We start from the raw sequence: 24,593 nt of genomic DNA, 5'->3' as shown, positions 1-24,593 counted from the left end.
AAATTGTTCACGTGGCAACATGCACATGCACTTTGCCTAATTATTAGACTAAGACGTTTCGAAGGCCTGCGACCTGGCTTGCAGCGATATACTTCGTGCACCTACAAAGAGTACGCCAGAAAGAAGAGAAATTCGCCGCGCCTCGTATGCACGCTGCTCTTCAGGCGTCCTCACAACACGTGGCCTTCCCATAGCACTGTCACAACACAAATCAGTTGCTAGGCGGGTTCTTCTTTTACGTATGAAAGTGTAGTTACGTCACTTCCTGTTTCGTATGCTGCAGTCAAGCTGCCGTCGCCGTGGCCGCTTGCGGGAAACCGGGAAACCGGGAAAGCTTTACCGGGAAACCTATGTGGGGAGTGCTACCTGCTTCCCATTTCATATTTAGGCGCAGGAGCGGCTCATCATCAGTTATATGGTTCGTGTGCTTGTTTTGAGCTTGTTCTTTATAGAAACGCATGCTGTTCTGTATAAGAGTGCGCATTTGGGCTGGTTAGTTCATGATTACGAGCAGTAAACAGCGCTACTCAACAGGACAAGGAGAGGGACACAGACTACAGCGCTGTAGTCTGTGTCCCTCTGCTTGTCCTGTTGCTTAGCGCTGTTTACTGCTCGTAAGCTGTTCTGTATATTGTATGCACGATTCGAAAAAAATTCGTCCACTTATTCCTTCAATTTGGTGAGTTCTTGTAGTCCCTGCCTTAGGGGGCATGAGCCACTGCGTTTGGGGGTATGAGCCATTGATGATGATAGTTATCTGTCGACGTTGCGCCACGAAGAAATACGAGGATGCTAGCCATAGCTTCGTTGTAAGAGAGAATACCTGGTATGCAGCGTGACTTGGCTGGTTAGCAACACTCTCATCAAATGCCCTATAAGGCTGCAAGACCGCTACCTAGCGTTACGTAAGTGTCGCATACGCTCGAATACAGTCACTCTCCGTGATGCTCATTATGGCTAAAGTATATAGTTCAAACTTTTACAGAATATAAATAAAAGAGTACTAATGATTGACGACGAAAAAAGAAATGCTGCAGGAAAAGTCAATCAGGCAGTTCAATGCCACGGCACTTCTCGAACTCGTCCTGCTAGCGTTTGCAATGTCTCATATCAAGTCGTCCCGATCCGGCGCAGGTCAGTTTCTGACACCACTCCTTTTATAATTTTTCTCCATTGCATCTGCTCAAACGTTCAAGCGCTGACAGCCGACAAAACTGTTCATTGCCGTGCTCAGAAACTCAGAAAGTCCGTCCATCCGTCCGTCCGTCCGTCAAAGAGCGGAGCTGGGCGGAGAGGCGCTCTTCCGAAGCGCACGCGGAATATAGAAACGGCATGGCTACATCCCAGAAAATACGGTATTTCGGAAATGTCCCTGAGCATGATTTTCGTACAGGCAAGCCGCACCGCAGCGTCCTCCGATTACAAGGAGCGGGGTCGACTGCTTGTCGGCAAAGGCGCCATGCCGCCGTCGTTTGTGTACATTTTACCGGCACGGAAGCCTGCAACGTATGCGCATATACATTAATTCTGCCGTCATCGACCGCTTTTTCATTTTCACGCGTACCTCGAGCGGTCAGCTTCGTTCTTAACGTGCGCCGCAGTCATTAATTATATTCTGCTGTAGACAGATGCGCGTCCGCACGACCTGTTGTTACGCATTATCCGGAGCTACAGGCGTCGAGCTGAAGTGCAAATTACACTGATTATTAATGCGAACGGACGATGACGTGTAAACGAGAACACTCAGCAGGGTGTACAGGGGGGCAACGTTCGTGAATTTAGTCAACATTGTTTGCTTCATTTTGTAGCCTCATGCGGTTGAAGGGAATACACCGTGAGCTAGCTGTTCGGGTGGTGTAAGGAAGCCGGGTTCGCAAAAGTAGAAAAAAAAAAAGCATGTGCTCGCTGCTGCTCTAATGGTTCAGCCGGTGGCCCAACCCAATGTTTGGCTAAATGGATTGTAGTACACGTCTGTCGAAATGAAAGGTGATCCCTTTACGCTGGCCAGAGTGCAGATCTGTATAATGCCCCGCCGTTTCCGCGAAGAAACCCGCTGCGCTGAATTCCGCCGGTTGTAATTGGGCGCAGTTCATCGCAAATTACGCCTTTTCTGGCTTCAACTCCTCCCCCCCCCCCCCTTCTCCTTTCCCTTCACCCTGTTTGTGTTGCTCATGCGGCGTTCGTTTTGTCGTCTCCTATATACGAAGTACGCATGCAACTATTCACATGTCTTACAGTCATCTTCTGGCGGGGCCGTTTCTGTAGCTCCTTCTTTCTTCCCAGTCCTACGTCGTTCTGATGCTGACCACGAGGTTGCAGGCTCGATTCCCGGCTATGCGCGGCGGCCGCTTTCTGGCGGAGGCGGAGTGTAAAAAACGCTGTTGTGTTTCGCTGTAATAGCCAAAGGCGGTTGAAATTTATATGGGCTTATATATATACACGTCTAGCTCTCTCTCTCTCTCTCTTCTTGTTCTTTTTTTTTTTCCACGAGCTCCAAGAACATTCTGTGTCGCGTTTCGTGGCGTTTAGAATATATAGTTATGACCTCTGTTCAACAAGCCCCTTTTCGTGCACGCACGAGACGTATGGGAGGTCGTTTAGCTAAAACTTCTCATTTATTTGAAGCTCTTCAAGAAGTAACACAAGCACGTACGTCAACGACAAATCTGCACCACCCTCACATCATGTCGTCGCCGCAAACTGCTGCGCAAGGAAGCCGCAAGGCAATCCGCTTTTCTTATGACGCTCTTGAGCGCTATTTTCTTGAGAGTATAATTTCTTCCCCCATATTTAACCTCCACTGGAGGAGGAGGAGGAGGAGGAGGAGGAGGAGGAGGAGGAGGAGGAGGAGGACGAGGAGGAGTGTTGCTTGCTGCAGGCGGACCTAGCCTTTAAAAAGTTGCCGGCAATTCCTCCACCTCAACGGCACCTGTCCACCGCGATACGGTCTGAAACACTTCGCAGTCCAACAAACAACACCCTGCAGGTTTTAAAAACAAGTTCACACGGAGTCTTATACTTTGCGCGTTTTCCGAAACACGCGACCCATACGCCTCACCATTGACTTCCATACCCCGTATCGCGGAGAAACTTTAGGAGGAGCTCGAATACGCACCTCCTTCCTAAGTATTCCATGTCCTCGCAGGAACAAAACGTCACTTCAGTGCGGTTCCGTCTTGCGCTTGAGTTCATCTATCAATTGCTTACGTTCCACTTCAAACTCAGGACACTTCAGTATGTAATGTTCAATGTCACCAAGAGCTTGACAATGCACGCGCGACGATGATGGGCCAAGTCGTGTCTCGCATCGCCAAGCTGGAGCTTCCTGCGCTGACCCCGTGCGGATACGATATACACAGAAATGTTACAGATATAGGAGAGCGGTATCAGTTCTGTTATGTCCTTTAATCACACAAAGTTGATGCGCTGGAGAGCACAAAGAACGGAAGTGGCTTAAGATGACTTTCTTCATGTCGATTTTTTACGTCACGTGGGGAGCCTTCTTCGTTTGCTTGCATTGCAGCGCCTTCCGCGCCAGACTGTCTGTCGCGTCGTTGCCTGCTACGCCGATATGGAAATGTAACGACTGATACACTATGGTAAATCCGACTCTCTGTATATAATTATTTAACAGCGTGTAATATACGTTGAATGCACTTTTCCAGGGGAAACCCGCGCAGTATAATAGTCGCAGCGCAGCCTTGCTGCCTGAAGAGAGAATGCGCCTGAATCTATTTTCACAACCTTTGTTAGACATGGTCCTCGGCAAGTCACGTTATTTTCTCTGCATGCACTTGTATATAACTTGTCAGAGTGAATTAACGCTCTCCATTTTGTGCTTATGGAGGTTCCCCTCGAAAACGGTGTTCAATGACCAACAGCAACGAAATTTTACTTTGTCTAAATACATTATAAATGAGTAGTATATGATAGTGAAGTAATCTTCGCGTATCTGGAGTTCTTTAGCGCCCCTCGAGCACCCTGTAATCTAGACGAGGCGCTACTATGGTAGTCAGCGTTTATTCTGGCTTCTGCGTGATTACCGGCAAGTGGTTATGGCGGCGCATTTCTTGTTCTTTTTTTCTCAGTTCCGGTACATAAACAAGTATATGATTTGCAAGCTTTTTCTGACGCATTCTCTAGTATTTCAGACGGCATAAAATTTTGCATGGAGGGTACATTTGTATCCATACGGGCATTTTACGCGGCCCGAAATTTCGTTTAACTTTACGGCTTCCGAATATCATATCAGTTAATAATTGTCCAACAGGCAATCGAGGCTCACGTCTTAATTTCACAGCAAACCTAACCTTACTTATCCTTGATTGTTTTTCACTACCTGGTACTGTTCATGATCTCCGAAACGACCCAAGTTACGCGAGCAACTTGGGTCGCCTATTGCAACGCATAGATTTACTGTCCTCAATGCGTAAAGGTTTCCTACGATTACCGAAGGGAGCGGTGGCGATGTGGTCGTTCTGACATCGTTGGAATGATGGGCAGTACATGGATTTGTCTGATCTTCTTGCTTGGGGCTTCAGACGTTCTTGTGGCTTCGTTTATTACGCGTTATCTGGACCTAAACTGGCATAAATTTCAAAGCTATTTATGCTTTTTCTTTTTCCTTAACGCAGAAGCTAACAAGACTCTGCAAGCACGCGTAATCGCTGCTGATTGCAGTGGTTCCGCTTGTCCATGCGTCCGTGGCGTAATGGTTCCAATGCCGGGCCTCTGTGACCAGTGGTCCTGTGTTCGAATCCCGCTGTCGGACAATCTTAATAACATTCGTTTACTTATTCATGTCGCCGTACTTTCTTTAAAAAGGATCATCTTGCAAAGTCACCAAGTCATTTAAAGCCATAAGGACGAAGTTTACGCAAATCCACGCACTACCCACCATTCCCATGCTGGCTCAAGCGCCCTGCTTGCAGCTCCCGTAGACACTAGCGCCACAGTTCCTCTAGTAAATGTACGAAACTCTCTGCGAGGGCTGCATCCGCACGGTGCTCTCCCACCTGCTGTCTCTTAAAGGGACACTAAAGTGAAAAGTGATTTCTTCTGCATCAGTAAATTACCTTTCTACGACGCCAAAAAACACCACACTTACCACGAGAAGACGCTTGGTAAGCCAGAAAAAAGCGGAAGAACGAAAGACGGGTGGCGACGTCTTCTTGAAGTTCCCGCACCTGCTCGCCGTGACGTCATGAATTTTGATGGCACCTCCTAGGCTGCCTATTTAATCATATAGCGTTACAGACTGACTACATTGCGTTCTAAAGGAACCGAATATTAAACATGGCAAGTTTCGGGAACCTTTACTCAGCCAACGCGGCCCAAAAGCGAAAACATACTTTGGAATCCCTGACGTCAAAATGACGTACCGGAATCGGGGTTTCAGCGCGAATTTCAAATACTCGTACTTCGACTTTCATTTTGTCATCTAATAATCAAACTATTATCTTGAACTGACTGCCTGCAGGGTTCGCAAACAAAGGTTTATTAGGTTAAACTGATTTATTGTTTCGCTTTATTGTGCATTTAAAAAGAGCGCCGCACTGGACTTACGACGACATTATTACGTGTTATGCCGACGCCTCTTGGCTTCGGCTTCGCTGCGAAATGCTGTCTCGTTGTTCCTTCCCTCCTCCGATGCTGCAGTGGACATAAAATAGGCTGATTGTGATAACGAAGCAGATGTGTGAGATTCCGGCCGTTCCTGCGTCATTAAGGCTCAGACGCGAACTCCGGCCGCAATGTGAGAAACAGCCCATATATATGTTCTGCCCACGACCGGCGGTTTCGCCAAACCACCACAACACGCCTCAATGAGTACTTTCTTTTATGGCGCGATCACGCTTACTCGAAGTGCAATTTGAGCGATTCGTTCTCTCTGCTCTATACCGCAGCTATACTGATCGCGCAAGTTGCGCAAGGCAAGGCGTCAACGAGGGCTTTTATGTCGGACGCCGCGCTCCTGATGCATTCCGGTACGCTTAGGCCAACGAGGTTCAGACGAATCCACACAAAACGAAATCGTCACATCCGTACGCGGTTCAGCGGCAGCTGAGGGCTTCTCACGCCCTCCATTCGGCCGCTCCGACCTCCAGGTGGCGCCTGCAACGCGCCGCCAATAATGGCCGCCAAGCCGCTAAATGCCTGCGTCACGATGAGCGCTAAATGGCTGTCGCCCTCCGAGAAATTAATGTCGCGCCACTTTAAGATCGGTGGCGCTGCAAGACGTTTTCGAAATAACACCGTCGGCGTATCAACGGATCGATAACGAGCTATTATACCGCTCATTGATTAATCACGCGTGCTTACGGCGTGGAGTGCGGCGCGGACGGAGGCGCTCCAAGGCAAATGAGTCCGTGCTTGCGCAAGACCACAGTGGGCGGCAGGCCAAACCGTCTTAGCGCCCGTAGCAGCTTTGAAACGTGCGATCTCCTCGTTTTCATAAAGCGCACAGAAAAGGTGAGATACAAAAGCGGTAGAATTGAGTGTTCACTTCGCGTATATATATTTTTCCGTATTTCCCTTTTTTTTTTTTTTTTCAGTGAACCGCGATGGGCTGGAATTGACGCTCTAACGAGCCCGCTATAAGAGTGGCATCTAACGCCAGGGAAGCTTCTGGTGGTCTAGCAGAACGACCCATAACGATCGCGTTCGATCACCTCGCTGATAGATTGTCCCGTAAATCAGGGCCGCGGAGAGAAAAGGCCAGACGAGCGACCCCCTCCCCGTGGCCTTTTAAGTACATACCTCGGCTTAAAGAAAGAAAGAACAACGCTGACCTGCTTTAACGTTTTCTTTAGGAGCTTGAGGGTGCTTCACTGCCGATGAGTTTACCTCTATGGCCATCGTGTCGTTATAACTGGCAGGTCAAAGCATCGCGGCGTTGTTTTCCTGGTTATTTATTTCGAAACGCGGGACCGGGCCGTTTCGGTTTCACTTTCTTTCTTTCTTTCTTTTTTTTATTGCACTTGCGCCCGTAATGTGAGGCAGTGACGCGATGGCTGTAGCAATATTATAGGCAATAAGTCTCCCACTCTTCCGTCTGGCATCGGCTGGAATAAACATTGCCTGTTGCGCACAAGCAATCGCCTTTCGAGAAGTCGTTCTCTCAGAGTCGTCTAGTTTTTTTGGAAGTGGCACCCCCCCGTGGCGGGGAAGAACGAAGACATCTGTTTCTTTATTGTTTTTTTTTTTCCTGTTTTGTTTTCTCCTTATCTTTCCTATCCTGCCTTTGACTTCTTACCGCATAGTTCGCTTAGCTTCTTCCACCTCGTTGACGGTTTACGGATAAACTTCAAGACGTCAGCAAATCATATAGCAGCTGGCGGCGCGACCACGCTGCGCTCTTCGGGTGCGGCATTCTTCTCATGCTGTATAGCATCGGCGGAGCAGCTAAGAGGTAAAAACACCGAAAGGCCGTTTTTATTTTGTTTTTTCTTTCGCGCCACTTTGTCAGCGATGTATAGTATGTATAGATACGCCAGACCTTGTTAGCATGCCCAGTTTTCTTTCGATATAAGGGTCAGCTTACACAGAGCCAAACGTTATCAGATGGCCTCATATTGTAACGATCAATTGTTATTTCTTTTCGTTAATTTTTTGCCGTTTCATTGGTTATGTAGCACAAAGCCGCGCACGATCGATGTCGCTCTCGTCAGCTACCCGGCGGGATGTCTGATAAGAAATGAATAGAACCGGACGAAAAGAATCCTTCGGCTGTGAACCTTCAATGGCTTCGGGCGTTCTTCTTGAGAATGTGTTCTCGAACACTCGATGTTTTTTTAACACGGCGCTTGAGATATTTTCTTGGTCATTCGATGCTCCGAATCCACAAGGAGTATTTGCAACGGGGCTCAGTACAAGTACCGATAAGAGTTTATAAAGTTTGGCTAGATCAGGCTGCAGCTTAACTGACAGGGCGCGATATCGGCCAGCCTTTATAGTCCTTACACAGCTCACTTGTGAACGTTAACCTAGCTTGTGCAGTAATTATGGGTGTTAATAAAGTATATGTTCAACCCATAGACTCGTACGCTAAAGGTTTTTGACAACAGTTGCCAGAAAATGAGAAATTTTCTGAGCTTTGCTTGTTCGGTTTGGACCTAGAAGCAAGCACAATATAACGATCAGAATTCAACAAATAAATAAATAATTAATTAATGTGTATTTTCGATCTATATACAATAATACAAACAGAGGTCCCGTGAAACAAACCTGCTTGGACAGCATGACAAGCTCCCAGCTGTTTGAACACTTCGGAACGATATATGCAAAAACATATTGTAGCCGCGTCGGAAACTCGAGGGACGAACGCATTCGTCATCAGGAACAGTAACATGGGCCACACGCTAGTCACTTTTTCTTCTTCTTGTTCGCATGTTTCCTTTAAATACCGATATATCATCTTATCGTCATCGACCTTCGCACTATAGACGCGGCATTATGAGCACCAAAATCGCTATATATATATATATATATATATATATATATATATATATATATATCGAACCGCTATACCTCAGAGGGGTTTGAATGCACGATTGCGGCAAATATACACGAAACAGCTGATGAACACTAATAAATAGAAATGTATTCAGCGTAGTTGCAGCTTAATGAAACAATACAAGAAATACACCAATGTCTGTGTAATGTCCTAACTTCTCAAAATGCTATTAACATTGTTAATCGGACGTTAACACGTGACTAGAGCAAGCACAATTCGTTTCACATCGAGGCCACGTCGTGCATTTTCACTACTTGCCGGCGATTTGGCTCTGAAGTTTAAATTAATTTGTTTTTGTTTTCTCCCCCAGCAGCCCAATGCCGACCAAAAACACGCGGTGTCTTTTACCGTGTATGCTACTGCACTTCGTAAGAATTTGTAAAGTACGCCTATTGTCGATCGTGCGTTTGCAAACGCTGGAACGTGGCACTAAAGCTCGCTTCTTCAAGCAAAAGGGCCGGACGAAATGGCATTCGAAACTTACAATGTACGATGAAGAATTTGCATCGATCCGTAGGTTGCGGCAGTTAATAAATATATGCGTGATAGCCGGGCGCTCTTCAAATTCATCACACGCCGGGAGAGTGTCATCTTATCAGAGTTACCTTATCGCACCACGCGGATTAGCTAATCGAGTCTCGCTTTCGGAAAAGTTCCGCACATAGTGCTGCTCTCTCGGTCTCTGCAGTGCTATAACAGCGGCGACGGACACCAGACCAGAGGGCCTCCAGGGGAAAGCCCATAACCTGAAAGCCGAGATTCTGACTACGTCGTTATCGAGACACTCAACTCGAGCAAGCCAAAGAATCATTCCCGGTACTTTGTGCGCAAGATGCACAGCCGTTATCTCTGACACCGAGTCTCGGAATCGTTATATTAGAGTTACACCCCCCCCCCCCCCCCCCCCACACACACACACGCACACCGAATAACGACTCCCTTAACGCGCACCGTCTTCCATCGAGGGGTGCGTTTTTGCCATCGGGTCGGGAACGAGGCTAATCGGTGCGCGGTGGGCGTTTCGAACACGTAAAGCGCTCACGTTACGGTATAGAGGGTGACCTTTTTCGAGAGGGATCCGCCTATCTATAACGCCATCACCGCACAGTGTTGCCGTATGGTACGGGCAGAGCCTATAGCCCACCGTGACCTGGCCCGCACACAGGCCTGTTCTTTGGACGATTGGACGACGTCACGACCACCCTCGTACACCGTTAATTATTACGAAATAATGCCCTCGTCTGAAACATCCTTTTGTCTGGCAGCACCGTGCTCCTGCCACGTGAACTATTCAGGTATGCTAAAACACTTCGTTTTTCATTCCGCCTGTCTGGCTCGTCTATGTTGACTCACCTGTCTGGTGCACCTCGACAAGTCATCGTAAGATCACTTCTGCGGGCAAGTGCCAACGGCTGGCACGCAGAAGAGAGAGAGTAAACTTTTATTTTCAAAATCAACAAGATTCGAGTCCGGCGTCTTTTTAGTGGGTCTGGGCAAAGCACCTTTTCTAGGTGGCTTTGGTCTGGGCACCCGCCGCGTACGCGGTTCCGAGACCTTGTCTGTCGCGCAGAAGGTTCTTTAATTTATCATTTCTCTTCTTTTTTTTCTGTTTTTTATTTAGCTTCTGTCTCAATAGGTTGTCGATGCCATCCAGGGCTTCATTGTAAGAGGACAAAGATTTCAACTATGAATCAGAACAAGAGGTTTCATTATTTCTACAAGATAGATTAGGTATATATTTATTGATTTATTCCTCCATTCTATTAAAATCATACGCTATTATCTAATATTTCGCATATACCTATTCACAAATCGTGTTACAATAATTTATAAGTATTTTTCTTATTTCTATATTGAACAACACGGTTCTTGGCCAATCTGCCAGAACGGTTATCTGTGCAGCCGGCAACTGCGCGTTTCACTGCAGCCAGGTATAAGCAGTTTTCTGTGACCGAAGACAAAAAAAAAAAAGGAAAGAAACTCACATTAGCAACATCTACAGACTTTATGCATGTAAATTATTCTTGCAACAGACAATGGTGCTCTAACTGGCAATTCAAAGTATCATGCACAAGGCGGCGATGCCGTATCCCACCAATTAACTTTTACGGGCACAGATGTGGTCTGGCGGTTTCCCCTTTATGCCACCTCTGCAATGAGCCGGAATCCATCGATCGCTTTTTATTATCGTGTCGGTGGTTTTCTACTCATCGAAAACTATGTTTATAAATGCTGCTTCGAAATCTAGGACTGCCTTTGCACAGTAGTGTTGTACTCTCACTTGGAGTAACGGTATTAGGATACAGCCACAAGAACTCTTGCCGAGCCAGTTAGAATTTCCTCTGTGACACCAGAAGATTGCCTTGTTATTATTTCGCATTTGCCATGACTGATATATTTCTCCTTCAATAAGCGGTAAATATTGAAAATTCAAAGCAAAAACAAAAATTGACAGTTATATTAATAATATTATTATTCGAAACTTGCTCATTTTTACGTCTATCCTCTGTGTATTTTATTAATAAGTTTGTGTTACGATATTCCTATCTAGGCAAGGCTGACTACCTTATTATACACTATTTTATGTCATTTATTATCGGTTTATTTCTCATCTTGGAATATTCATGTATTTCCCCTTTTTATTATGTATTTATTTATTTATTAACTACTTTATTTGATTTCTCAATCATATTACCACCCGGTTCGTGGCCTGTCACCCACAGTGGGTTTGTGCCATTAATTCAGGTTTCACTATCATCATCATCGCGCACATCTAGCCTCTACATATACATCTAGATAGATCGTACCCATAGAGAAAGAAAAAGGCTAAGAGCGGACACTCCGAAAAATCTGGCCTCAGGAACTACGTCATGGCTACGTAACGAACTAGTGCTCTCACCAAACGCCAGAGGACGCAGGCGCAAAAAAAATAAAATGTTGTAATGAATTCTCCTCAATCGCTTTACAAAATAATAATTATACACCCAAATTTGGCGTGTTTCTGATACATAAAAACAGAATTTATCGAAGGCACCGTCCGTGCTTTTTGTTCTTCATTCGTACTGCCATCAACACCAATCACCATTCGTCCATCGAGAAGAAGTCAACGACACCAGCGGCGTGCCAGCGGGAACGTCTCGTGAACGTCGTCGGCTGCGGCGGTGTTCTTGTGTGTGAGAAAGGTGAGTCACGTTTTTAAGCGAAGCTTGGAGTAATTGACTTGTGAGCGCGACGAAGTTCGCTAAAAAAAGCAGTTTTCGGCTCTATATGAGGCGGCGAGACGCGAACAATGCGAAAAGCATGCCCCCTCAAGAAACGCGTAGCAAGAGGGCTGTACTAGCTGTACTTTCTTGCTATCCCCACCGAGAACGGCATAATCTTTGTTGGTTGCGTTCCGTGAAAATAATCAAACGACGCGAAGCTGCCATTAACTTGCAACGGTTCACGGCTGTGCACTGCACTGCAACTCGCAGCTTGTCAGACGCCATCGAGACGCTGCGTCTCCGTTTGCGAGGGTAAACCGTTCTTGCCCAGCGCTGTTTGCGATAACCGCGGTAACGGCGTTCCATTGAAATAGTTTGTGTTGGTGGATTAAAAACGATCTGCTGGACAACGCTTAGGGTCAATATCATGAATTGCACATTTCAGGAAAATTCCGGTTTCGAGAAAATTGAATTCCTAAACCGCGTTTAAATGATCGCGTCACGGTTGACGGTCTTTTCGTTGGCCCGTTCTAGAGGCTGACGAACGCTGGAAAGAACATAAAAGACGCCACGCTGATTCAGACCGAAAACGGCGTTCCGGGGACGGGCGCTACCTAAGTAAAGAAAGCAGGACGTTAGGCACGCTGTAGCCAAGTTTTGCTTGCTCGTTTCCCTTATAGAGTAAGGGCTCCTGAATATTTTAACGATATTGCTTGCAAACAATGGCATGTGACATAAACAGCGAGCATAGCTTATTGCGTTTGGTACTTTAGCGAGGTGTGTTTCTACGGCGCACGGACGGAGGCTGGTGTATGCGTCCGTGCGGATTGTTTATACAGAAAAGTAACGGTGGGGAAAAGTCACCAATGACTACTGCACGTACTTATTGCGGCGGCCGTGTTGGGAAGTACTGCGCATTCTAGTAATTTTCGGTTCCTTATCATTTTTTCGTGGCGAAGACATTGCACAACGTATTGTCGCGTAGGCGTGGCGTGGCGCGCATTTGAACAAAGGCCTCGTATTTGGACGTTTCGAATGTATCTTTATCACGCTTATGTGAACTGCTATTTTGCCTACCAATGTACTCCTTATACTGAGTACGTACAGGGATGTCCAAAACTTCACAGGCCGCGATGCCCTCCATGGGATTAAATAGGATAGCGGCCTGGGAACTTTTGAACACCCCTGTACGGGGTATTGACATTTATCCTTGTAAGTCCGGGTTATATGGGTCAGAGGTCAGGATGTGTTGGTGGTTTTATGTTGTGCATCGGTTCGCTATTCATTCAAAGCGGTTTCCTGGTACAGTTATGACGTGTACATATGTTTTTGGTAATTAACAAAGCCTGCACTTATTGATATTTTGAGACCGTGCTGATGCCATGCCATCCGGCGGTCCAAGCTACGGCAGCTACTGCTGTGTCGTGGTGCTTTGACAACGGCAGAACCCAGAAGAAGCCTATCTTGACTTGGAATAAAAACATTGCGAAAACTCTGTCTCTTTGATACATATGAGCGCTTGTACCAAAACACAGAAGACAAGCGCGATGGATAAAGCCGTAATGAATTATGATTACCTCTATCTCCATCTGTTACAACTTAATCGAAATAAAAATTGCGTCACTACCTCAATTCACACCAAATATTGAACTAGACAAAAGAGTGAATCGCTAAATCAAAGCCACAAATAAAAGCGTTGCCATTTGGCTGCCGAAAAGTGGTCTGAAATGACAAGCTTCCGCTACAGCCCAACGTCGGTTACGAGAGGTAATCCAAATTTCGCGCCAGCGAAACCGAAACAGGAAGTGCAGGCCAGTTGCTCTCATCAACCGCCAGGCGCGCTAGGGTCGATTGGGCCGCTGGGGGTGTATGGGAGTGTCCACTCTTAACTTCTTTTTCTTTCTCTATGTCGTACCCAGATAGATCGTACATCTAGATAGATCGGACAAGGCATTCGCTCGAGGTGGAGCTTCGCGCAAGACCTGCAAAGCAGTGGCTGCTCACCATCAAGGTAAGCGCTGCAACCCTGGGGCGTTTGTGTAGGTGTTGGGTGGCCTGAGCTTGATTCTTGGCAATAATTAAGCGTCGTCCCGTCGATAGGTATCCGCTGCCGTCACCCCGCGTTGTTGGACGCGCGTTGTTGCTACTTTATCCGGTAGATCGCGTCTCGAGAGTGTCCTCACATATATACTCCGTTTCAGAAAATCAGGTGCAACGCTATCGAGGCTAGTGATACTTTTCTGCAGTGGCTGCGTCCGCACTTAAAAATATTTTGACGTTCTTTCTTGTGTCGTGCTGTACCCTGGTGTCAAAAGTAGCGCTCGCTATTATCTGCAATGATCGCATGATGGCCAACTGCGTGATAGCCAGTGGCATGATGCAACATGTCTTTCGAATGCTATACGAGTCGAATAAACGCGACGTTGACCAGACTCTCCCACCCGGGACAAGCGTCTCCGCAACCTCACTGCGTCGTCCTCCCAGACGCTGGGCTCCTCCGTCGGCCGGCTTCGGTTGCCACGGTACAGAATGGCGACGAGGATTCACAAGAACCTGCCGTGTCTCAAATTCCGTGGTAACGTTACTTATCTACTTCACTTCTCGCCTAATTCCTTGCATGCCTTCGGAGTTTCTCCGAATGCTTCAGCTGGCGTCGGCCTAGGCCTTCTTTCGTCTACAGCCATCTCTGGCGACGCCATATTGCCTTCTTCCTTAGGCTTCTCTAGGCCTACTTCTGCTTGCGGTGATACAGAATGGCGATGACGATTTATATGAACCTGCCGCGCCTCAAATTTGTTTTTCATTGCGTTTTTTTTTTTTTGGCAGCCCGTCGCGGCAGCTTCACGTGCAAGCTGGCGCGAGCATCCGCCTTTGGCGCGCAGCCAGGCCCGGACGCAACGGGCGGAGTGATACATTTTCGTCATCGAACTTATTGCGTAGCTTGCAGAGCGTTGCACCTGATGTCTGAAACGGAGTATACAGCGTGGTGCAGACCGAACCCTTTCCGATGCTACTGCGGTAGCGGTCGAAAAGCGCGGACAAAAGCTATGGAACGCCGAATATCAAGCCTGTCGGAGGGTCTAGCTCAAGTGTTTACATGAAAAAGGATTCAGCTTTTCGGTACTGTGGCGAGCTCCAGCGCTAGCTCGCAGATTGCTATGTCATCCCCTTAGACACGATGCTGAGCAGCTGATAGATCCTTTGCCCGTTATTGTAGAATGCTCTGAAATTTCATGGGACAGATTTCTCGCTGGCGTTACATACCGTATTTAGTCGAATGTAACGCGACCACGTTTGTAACGGGAGGGTCGACTGTCCATTCAAGCGAAGTAAAAAATAATAAACTGCGAATGTAAAGCGACATGAAGAAAAAATCTGACGGCATGCTTGTTAATTTATTTAGTAAGGCAATGTTTACAAGTTTATACGGCCGATAAAACTATCCTCGCTTCATATAGCTATCTACTGATTTGCTATCGCAATCGTTGCTTCGCCTTTCGGCAAAACTACGACATTTTCGTGCATGATGTTGCGGTGTGTAACACAGAACACGTCCTGATTGAAATTACACCAACCAAGAAAAGTGAGAGCGGCCTCTTTGTCGTAGACCTATGCAGTTCGCCGGGAGAGCGGCAACGTTTCGGGCCCCTGTTCTGCAAAACATTAGACATAACGAAGCATAACAACATCATGGTTGCTGGGGATTCCAACCCCCCACATCCGTCATGTTACGCAAGCGATACCTTTAAGGGACGACCCGCCGTTGTTGCTCAGTCACTATGGTGTTGGGCTGCTGAGCACGAGGTCGCGGCATCGAATCCCTGCCATGGCGGCCGCATTTCGATGGGCGCGAAATGCGAAAACACCCGTGTACTTAGATTTAGGTGCACGTTAAAGAACCCCAGGTGGTCGAAATTTCCGGAGTGCCTACGGCGTGCCTCACAATCAGAAAGTGGTTTTGGCACGTAGAACCCCATAATTTAATTTTTTTAACATTTAAGGGACAGCGCCTGTGGGCAAAGGTGGAGGCGCAAACTAAAGGCCCTCCATGCTGTTATTGCTGTGATAAAAGGAGCTTATTGGCAATCGAACACTGCCTTAGCGGTGCTTCCGCTCCTTCTTCAATGCCTTGCACTGCGAAAGCGACAGTGTAGCGGGGCGTGCTTACAATGCTCCGCCTTCTATATGTCACCGTGGCGCGCAGTTCAAAGTTGTTCATGGATGTTAAGGTAGACGCCACTATTTCCGATTTTGGCGCCTGCGACACGCCAACCGTACGCCAAAGACCTCAGCGAGCCGCACTCGTAGGGTTTCTCACCATAACACCTAGAGGGAAATCATGGCGCCACCATCTATGGGAGTTTCCTAAGGGGCGCTGTGTGTATATGTATAGAGGCTAGAATGTTAAATGTATCTGCGAGGCTTGTGTTGGATGGTGGTGTAAGAGGCTTCGTCTAAAAAGTGGATATGGCTACACAAATAACGCGTTCTTAAAGCACAGCCTTCATAAAATGCTTCCATTCAAGTATATTACATCTTCCAGTGAAGTTTACTCCCATACAATGCATAACCAAACCAAGAAAAGCAATCACAGACGACAAATCGTTCCAAAGCGTGCGCGAATCTAGTCCTCTATCCTCCAACTTTAGTGGCCCGCTGATACTTTTTCACGTTTCATATAACTGTACAGGCAATAACAATTATTTGTTTTGAACCTACGTGTGACGGTACCCATTGGGCAAGAAGAGATACCTTGCGTGATGAAATTGTGCTTGCAGTCAGTAATGCTGCGCGCAACTGGGCAACAAATCTGACTGCGTTGTAATCTGAAATGAATGAATCATTGTGAGAGACGGAACGGTGCTTGCCAGGTGCGTCTTCAAGGTGTCCTGGCTCTCCGAGAACGATGCCAATCTGAAGTCGCAATATACATCGTTCTTTTACGAGACGTTTATTTGAAGGATCGCGCAGTCGTTTGCTCGCAGGCGCGAGTAGGAGCGGGCGCGAGAGAGAAAATCTGGGGTCTTTTGCTCCTCGAATAGATGACTCTGCCTAGGCACTGCAGAGGAGGTTTCTTGTAGGCGTTTGTCCCTAGGCGTGCCGGCATTGCGGAGTGGGTACGAGAATGTTTACGTTCCGACGCTCGCTGCCGGCGCGGTAAAATAGGTGAACGGCGGGCACTGACGCCCTATTTGGCGTCAGTGCCCAGTGATCATGATAGTAGTGATGACTAAGTAGTGATGACTAACTCAGCACCAGAGCCGCAGGCTCTGGTGCTGAGTTAGTCATCGCCTGTCAAGCCTGTTAGTCAAGCCTGTCCGACGTACCTCCAGAGGCAAAGTTCTGACTCGTGTTGTAGAAGTCGCGGGGCGTGCACGGTAGCGCTGAACGTAGTGTCTCAAGTTAGCGGCTGGACATAATTATATTCAATCGTGTTTTTTTTTACTAACTGTAACAACATGTCATTATTTCGCATTATTGACGGCGCCTTCAGGACACCAAAGCTAGAACGCGGACTGCTTCGTGGGTTGGGGCTCGCCGAGGCCTCCGCCTGCCAGGGGTATATAACATCGGCTGTGCCAATTTTTTATGCGAAGACCCGCGGTACGCTTCGGCCTCTGCGGCCCCAACGCACGGGCCGCCCCGCTTCCAGCTTTGATCGCCCCCGCTACGGCTTGGGTGCCCTGGAGATCCTGCGCCGCCTGCTTTGTTATAACCTCAGGCGCTATCATGAGGCCTCCATTTTCCGGTTCCGTGTGCCCTTCTGGAGCAGTCCTCGTAAAAAATGCCATGTATCGTCGCGACGAAAAAACATCAGTCAGAACGTTGCCCATCCAGACATAGCGATCACCAAATGGGGCGCCCGTGCCCACTGCCTCACCGCGCGGGCAGCCAGCGGCTGAGCGTAAGAGTGACCTCTACTTTGGTCGGCGGAGTTCGGCAGAGTTCTAGATTTGTATAGGTGTTCTAGCTGTGACTCTGAATGCTCCTTGCAGGAAATGTGCAGCTAATCTGTGCTGCATCATTATGAACATTAAGTAGCTTTCATTGAAGCTTGCGTGCTATTCATTAATTACTGCAGTCCTTTGAATGGTACATATATTTTTAAACGGCAACAAATGTGTGTTACTCGGAACATCATTATAGTGCTCAGTGAAGTCCGACAAGGAGTTTTTGGACAGTTGCAAACAGATTTTTAGGAAGTACATAAAAATTTTACAGATTTTTAGGAAGTACATAAAAATTTTATTCAGGGGATAATGAACCGTTTGTAAACGCCTGCAACATATCCATGGCCAATAGTTGACTGGATGTTTCTAGCAAGTTGTTAGGATGTGTTAAGGTGGTTAATAAATACTTGCTTTACAGTTTTTAGGAAGTACATAATTGCACTCAGAGATAATAAAAGGTTACTTTTGCAATATATAATTGCAAAAGAAACTATCTCTTGAATAAAATTTTTATGTACTTGCTAAAAACAGTGAAGCGACTATTTATTACCCACACTTATACATCCTAACAACTCGCTAGTAACATCCTGTCAACTATCTGTGGCACATAGTCGACAGCATGTTACTAGCGAGTTGCTAGGATGTGTAAAGGTGGTTAATAGATAGTCGCTTCACAGTTGACACAGTGTACCAACATAACATAAAATATTAAACAGTCATTAAGAATGCCCGTGCACTTAGTGCCCAAGCGTGCACTAAGTGCACGCTTGGGCGCCATTCTGAGTTCTAGCGTTGTAGGTGGCAGAACAGCCTCCCCTCTCTCTATTTCTTCGCAAACATTCTCCCCGCCTGCTCCCTTTGCTGTCCTTGCTGTTTCAGTGAGCAAGGAGACAAGCGCAGCAGCTCCTGCACTCCATTTGTGGGGGGTCGCGCCTAGTCACGGCGTCCAAAGGGCACTGTGCACAGGCGATGCGCCGTAAATGTTGACACGAGCTTTTCCGGTCGTCTTTGTGCCACACTCCTGTCATGTACGCTAAAGGCCCAGTGTCGCGAAAAATCCGCTGTCGGCGCCGCGGGCATCGCTAGGCGAATAATCAGTCTGAACCACAACCACGCAGATTCTCATCATGGCAAGGGCCGGCACAAGATTTATCATCACCGAGCAAAGGGACCTGGCTCCAACAAAGGAAAAAACCGAGAGCTTCAATGAAGCGCACAAAGGGAGCGTAAGTGATTGCTTTCTGTTAATTCAAATACACTTCCTTGGTTTTTGTCACAAGCTCTTAATGTATATATCAACTCTAACAATTTTACGTAAAGTTTACGAATTCAGAGGCACCTAAGCGGGCCCTGAACCACTTACATGTTTATCGAAGTGTAGAAAAGCATTCGAAGTTAAAATAGGCTATTTGATAAACACTTTGTCACGAAAAGTACTTCGATACGTTCGCCAGAAGCAGATGCCTTTCACTGCCAAGGTTACGACAGAGCGAGGCGTGCTCACAAGACACCGCCGTCTATATGTCACCGTGGTGCGCAGTTCACGTTTGAATTTGGATGGTAATGTAGACGCCACTGCCCCCGATTTTGGCACCTCCGACGCGCCAAACGTAAGCCAAACGCGGTTGTCATGAGCGAGCAGCACTGCACTGAGCCAGTGGACTTGTCGGGGCACCCTGCCGTATCTGCGCTACGTAGCAGACCGCAGCTACACGCAGATGTAGTGCATATTGCGCAGCGTTTGCTTTGTGCCCGACAGGGCCCGTGTGCGTCCTCGCGCTCATACGATCCAGTCTGACCATGTTGCGTGGTGCGGACCGGCTTTGTCCTCCGCCTGCATGACTGGTGAATAGTAGCCACATACAACAAGTGCATTGTAACACGAAAATGTTTTATGCCGGGGTACTTCCTGTAACGGATGCCACATTTATTACCCGTGCTCTACAAAGGTCATCGCATATTTTTCATTCTAATGTAGTCCGGTCATACTTTGCCCGCACTAAAATCTTTCAGAAATCATTTTTTCCACTTACGAGCGAAGAATGGAATCATTTACTACAATGTAATGTTGAATGCATATCTCATGTTTCATTTGAAAATATGTTGAAAAGGCATCTTTTTTAATCCCTCTCCTGCTTGGGCAGCATTGCTGCCTGCAATATTGTGTAAATAAATAAATAAACAATGGATGTAACATTGGCTCTAAGGAGTAAAACAGCTGGCTTGTTGCAGCACTGTGGAAGCTGCACAATTTCTTAGTGTATAGGAACGCCGAGTGCCCATCGAGGTGTGCTCATCCGCGCCACCTCGTCTGCGTAGCGTCTGTTTACAGTATGATAAATGGCAATGTATGTAAAAATAATGAGCGAGGAATATGAGGTTGAAAACAGAAACAACAGAAACGGTAAGGGACCTAATAATAAAACCTTGAGGAACACCAAAGTTGATAAAGTTAGTCGATGAAAGGTGACCGTTTCCATGTATAACTTGAGACCAATTAGTTATGTAGCTATGAAGTTTTAAGGGACGACCACTGATGCCGTAGGTCACCGTAGTTCATACAAAAGAATAGAATGGTTCAGAGTACCAAATGCTGTAGTTCGGTCAATGAGTGCTGCTCCCACAATTAACCCGGTATCTATAGACCTGATTTTTTATGGCCTCATAGCGCAAGTGTCAGCGTAACCGAGCGAACGAGCACAACGGCGAAGGATCGAAGAGCGACACGGAGTGCATCGGAAAATGACATGTGGCGATAGCGAAGAGATCGCGAGGACGAAAGCGGGGGAGGGGAGGGTGCGGCGAAAGCGCGAGAAGAAAGCCATAGTGCCCCGCACGACGCGTGCTTTGTGGCGACGATGGCGCCAGAGTAGAGCGCGTCGTCTGGATGGAGAGAGTGCTGCATGAACGGACGTCGATCTGCGGTGGCTGCTGTGAATCCCACCCACGCATCACGATTAGCGAGACCGTCTTGCCACGCTTCGCACCGTTTGCAAAGTGCCGCACGAGACCGATTGTCCGCGCCAGCCAATATGTCGTGAAATGCAACCACGTAACCGCAGACGAATTTTTTAACCTTCGGCTCGCATGAACGAATGTACTTTTCAAAAAAATCTGTTGAGGCTCGCTGAACAGGCCGGACGGATGGACTCCTCGGTTGCGTTCCGTGATTCCCCTCGCACGGGCGTGGTGTGTTGCAGAAGACGTGGAGAGCTGTTATTGTTGCGCAGCCTGTAGCAGTAACCAATAAAACTGCCCATGACAACGTTGTTAGCATATTCTAGTCGAGGTCCAAAATGCAAATACCAGATTGCGTTGTGAGGTTGCGGGGATATTCAGCTTTTTCTTAGATTTCATGGTCCGTAATATTTTGTCCGCGACTGTATACATGTAGCTAGTGCTTGAGTGATCGGCGGCAGTCATCTTCTATTCATTTCCGCAAGGGGCAGCCTGCGGCTATGCAGAAAAAAAAAATCAGTTTGGTTCGGAATATTAAAGCATCTTTAACACGGACACATCACTTTGACGCGGTGAGTTTTCACGGTGTTGGGACTCCGCGTGACATCCAGGTGAAGTAGGTGCAGCCCGAAAAAAGGAAACGTGGGGACTATTGCTCCTTGAATATGAGTCTGCCTAAGTGGCCTAGGCACTACAAAGGAGTTTCTCAGCACGTGTTTCATGCGTTTGCCCCTTGGCGTGCCGGCAGAAGTCGCGGAGTGTGGTACTGCTGAAGTTAGCGTCGCAAGTTGGTGGCTGGACGTAATTATATTTGTTCAGCTTTGTTTTTAATAATGGTAACGTGTCATTATTTCACATTATTGACAGTTCCTCCAGGACACCAAAGCGGCAACGGGGACGCCGAAGCTAGAAACCGGACTGGTCCTTGGGTTGGGGTTCGCCGAGGCCTGCGCGGCCCCAACACATGGGCCGCCCTGCTTCTTTCTAGCTTTGGTTCCCCCCACTACCCCTTGGGTGCCCTGTAGATCCTGAGCCACCTGCTTTATTATAATCTGAGGTGCTCTCCTGAGGCCTCCATTAGCTGGTTACATGTGCCCTCCTGGAGCAGTGCTTGTAAAAAATGTAATCTATCGTTGCGACAAAAAAAGCTACTCGTGACTTATACAACATCAGTCAGAACATTGCCCGTTCAGACACGGTGATCACCAAACGGGGCACCCAAGCCCACTGCCACACCGCACGGGCAGCCAGTGGCGGAGCATAAACAAACTCGACTGCACTTCGTAATGCCGGCATGTCTAGGGGACAATTCTACAACACGTGCCAAAAAACCTCCTCCTTAGTGCCTAGGCAAAGTCACATTATCAAGGAGCGAAGGCCCCCAGATATAATTTCTCTCTCGCACCTGTTCTTGCTCGTGGCTGCACAGAAATGTCATGCGCCACAAGAAACGCCCCAGTCCGCTGTACCTACTAACAATTGTAATGCCACCGGATTGTAGGTGCCCTGGGAGTAGCGACAGACACACGCTACTCTGCACCTCTTCATGGTTCTTTTCATTGGTCGTGCAATGCTTTGGAAGCGTCAGGTTCCGCGACGGCGAAATTTAGTTCAGAAATGAAATAGCCATAATTTTTATTTTATTATATTCTTTAATATGCTCACGTACGGTATATATTGCTAAGATGTGCATTTACTCATGGCATCTTGTTGTAAGACAGCAGAAAGACTGAAAGAAATATTGCTTCTGCAGATAAACGCCACATTGGTAAGCGACAGTGAGCTGCTCATAAAGATCGACAATGAAGAAGCGGCAAGAGCCGCGACCGCGAAGGTTGAGGGAGTAGGACATGCTTCATTGTCTGTCCAAACCAGTAAGTGATTCCCCGTACCTCAATATCTATGATTCCAAGGAATTCCGATACGATATAAGAATATACGATACGACTGCATAGAACAGCTTGACATTCTGCACCAAGAGATACTCATGACCAACTGCGCCTACACAGAAGTGAGCGGAGCTCATAATGTGGGTCATCCAGTGCATGCATGGTCTTGGGTGCATCGCACTGCAGTGTTGCTCTAGATCATGAATGCTCCAGAGCCCTTGCATACGTAATTTACTACTGCTGAGGCTCTAATTATTCCACATGCTTGAAACTTCGTCTACACCTGGTCCATAACTTTCCCCTAATTTTAATCAACTGTAAGCAAGGCTTCATTTTTAGTCCACCGAAGATACAGGGGAAACATTCTACAAAACTTCTTAATATCCAAACAAATCAGGACCGAACAATTACTGGCAAAGCTCCTAATTGCACCATAAATGTTAACTGTGCCACGGCTTGCACTTTACATTGCATTTTCATTGCCATATAACTCGCTAGCGACATTAGGAACTAAGCTGATGATGGCCGTGCGACACTTTCGAAGACTTGCTCTTTTTTTATTCTTAGTCGTAATTGCACGCTGTAACTAACTGCAATTTTTTAACCTTGTACAAAGGGGCATTTTACCCTTCTTAAGGCCGTTTTGCTTGCTCATTCACCCTTGTGACCGAGCATGGGCTATAATTATTATTGTACATAATTATTATAAATTCGCAAGCAGATTTTCCCTTACTTCACACAGTAACAGTAGGAAGACGTGCGAAACACCCTTCATGATTAATGTCAGCTATTGGGTCTGTGTTTTCTCTGCAAGCCCAAGAGGTGGTTCATGGACCCTTTAACCGAGTCTCCTTAGACCGAAAAAGAGTGTCCCGACTATTGATCCATTTCCTTCTAGGACATGTTGTAGGCAACCCTAATGATAAAAACATGATAAAAACTACGCACAGCCTGAAGGACAAGGACTGTGAGACTACATATACTGCGCTGTGTACGTCGTCTCTTACAGTCCTTGTCTTTTGGGCTGTACGTCGTTTTTTATAGTGGATTACCAACTACCCCAAGCAACAACCCTAGAATAACAACGCTCTTATAAAAATAAAATCTTGTTTTTGCAGATGTCCACAAAGACCGTATTCAAATGGTCTTTGAGAAAAAAGAACTTGGCGGGCCTTCAAAAGACGGCGAGACTAAGTATGGCACAGCCATCACTGTGATATTCGTGAACATGGACGAGGGGCTGGTGCGAAAGGTCGCAAGGCTTATTATTTCTTCACTGTAAATAAACTATCACGCTCGAACAGCAAAGCCTCCCCGAGTGATGGCAAAGTCAACTCCCCCAACCTAATGTGTTGAATGAGCTCCGCACTGTTTGCATTTTGTGAACGCTGTCTTTGATTTTTTTGTTCGCCCTACATTCGAGGTTATATATCTTTTTGTTGGCTTCAGACTTTAGGGGGTCAGCTTAGCATTGGGGTCGGCCTAGATTCGAGCAAATACGGTATAAGAAAATTCTTCCAAGCGGACAATTCTATGACGTCACATGAAACGTGCACACATGGAGAAACAGGTGGGACACAGCGCTACATATATATATATATATATATATATATATATATATATATATATATATATATATATATATATATATATATATATATATATATACACACATATATGTCGCAGAACATAAGGAAGTGAGAAGGAAGATGCGCAAACCAATCAATTCAGCAAGTTCAACTGGAGGTGGCTAACGCAACAAGAGAAAGAGAAACAACTTAATTTACAACCGCCGGGTTCGGATAGTTACAAACAGGGCATCGAGGAACTTGACAAAGTCGGTGGAGCGCCTGATGGACGTCGTCGACCAGATGTGGAAACACTGAAGAGCACCGAGATGTGGAAAAGGGATACCACCATACTCATCCGCAAGCTGGGCAAGCCTCCAGTCTCGACAACCTCTGACCGACAACCTCTGGCCAAACCTCAATGAATCGGCCCACAGAGCTGCGCGAGGAGTCGACCGTGTAGCTACCGTGTGGCACGACGCTGAGCTTATGGACAAGTTGGACCCTCC

General features: G+C 47.0%; 1 long non-coding RNA gene across 1 annotated transcript; it reads left to right on the top strand.

Moving 5' to 3' along the window:
• Window positions 1–11,631: 11,631 nt before the first annotated feature.
• LOC129387844 (uncharacterized) lies at window positions 11,632–24,077 on the top strand. The gene is made up of 5 exons (XR_008614997.1): window positions 11,632–11,697; window positions 13,638–13,729; window positions 18,788–18,895; window positions 22,381–22,501; window positions 23,635–24,077. It is a non-coding gene; the product is annotated as an uncharacterized lncRNA (long non-coding RNA).
• Window positions 24,078–24,593: the final 516 nt, after the last annotated feature.

This window comes from Dermacentor andersoni, chromosome 3 (assembly GCF_023375885.2).
Source record: "Dermacentor andersoni chromosome 3, qqDerAnde1_hic_scaffold, whole genome shotgun sequence".
Taxonomy (NCBI): Eukaryota; Metazoa; Arthropoda; class Arachnida; order Ixodida; family Ixodidae; genus Dermacentor; species Dermacentor andersoni.
This window is presented reverse-complemented; position numbering and strand designations above follow the sequence as displayed.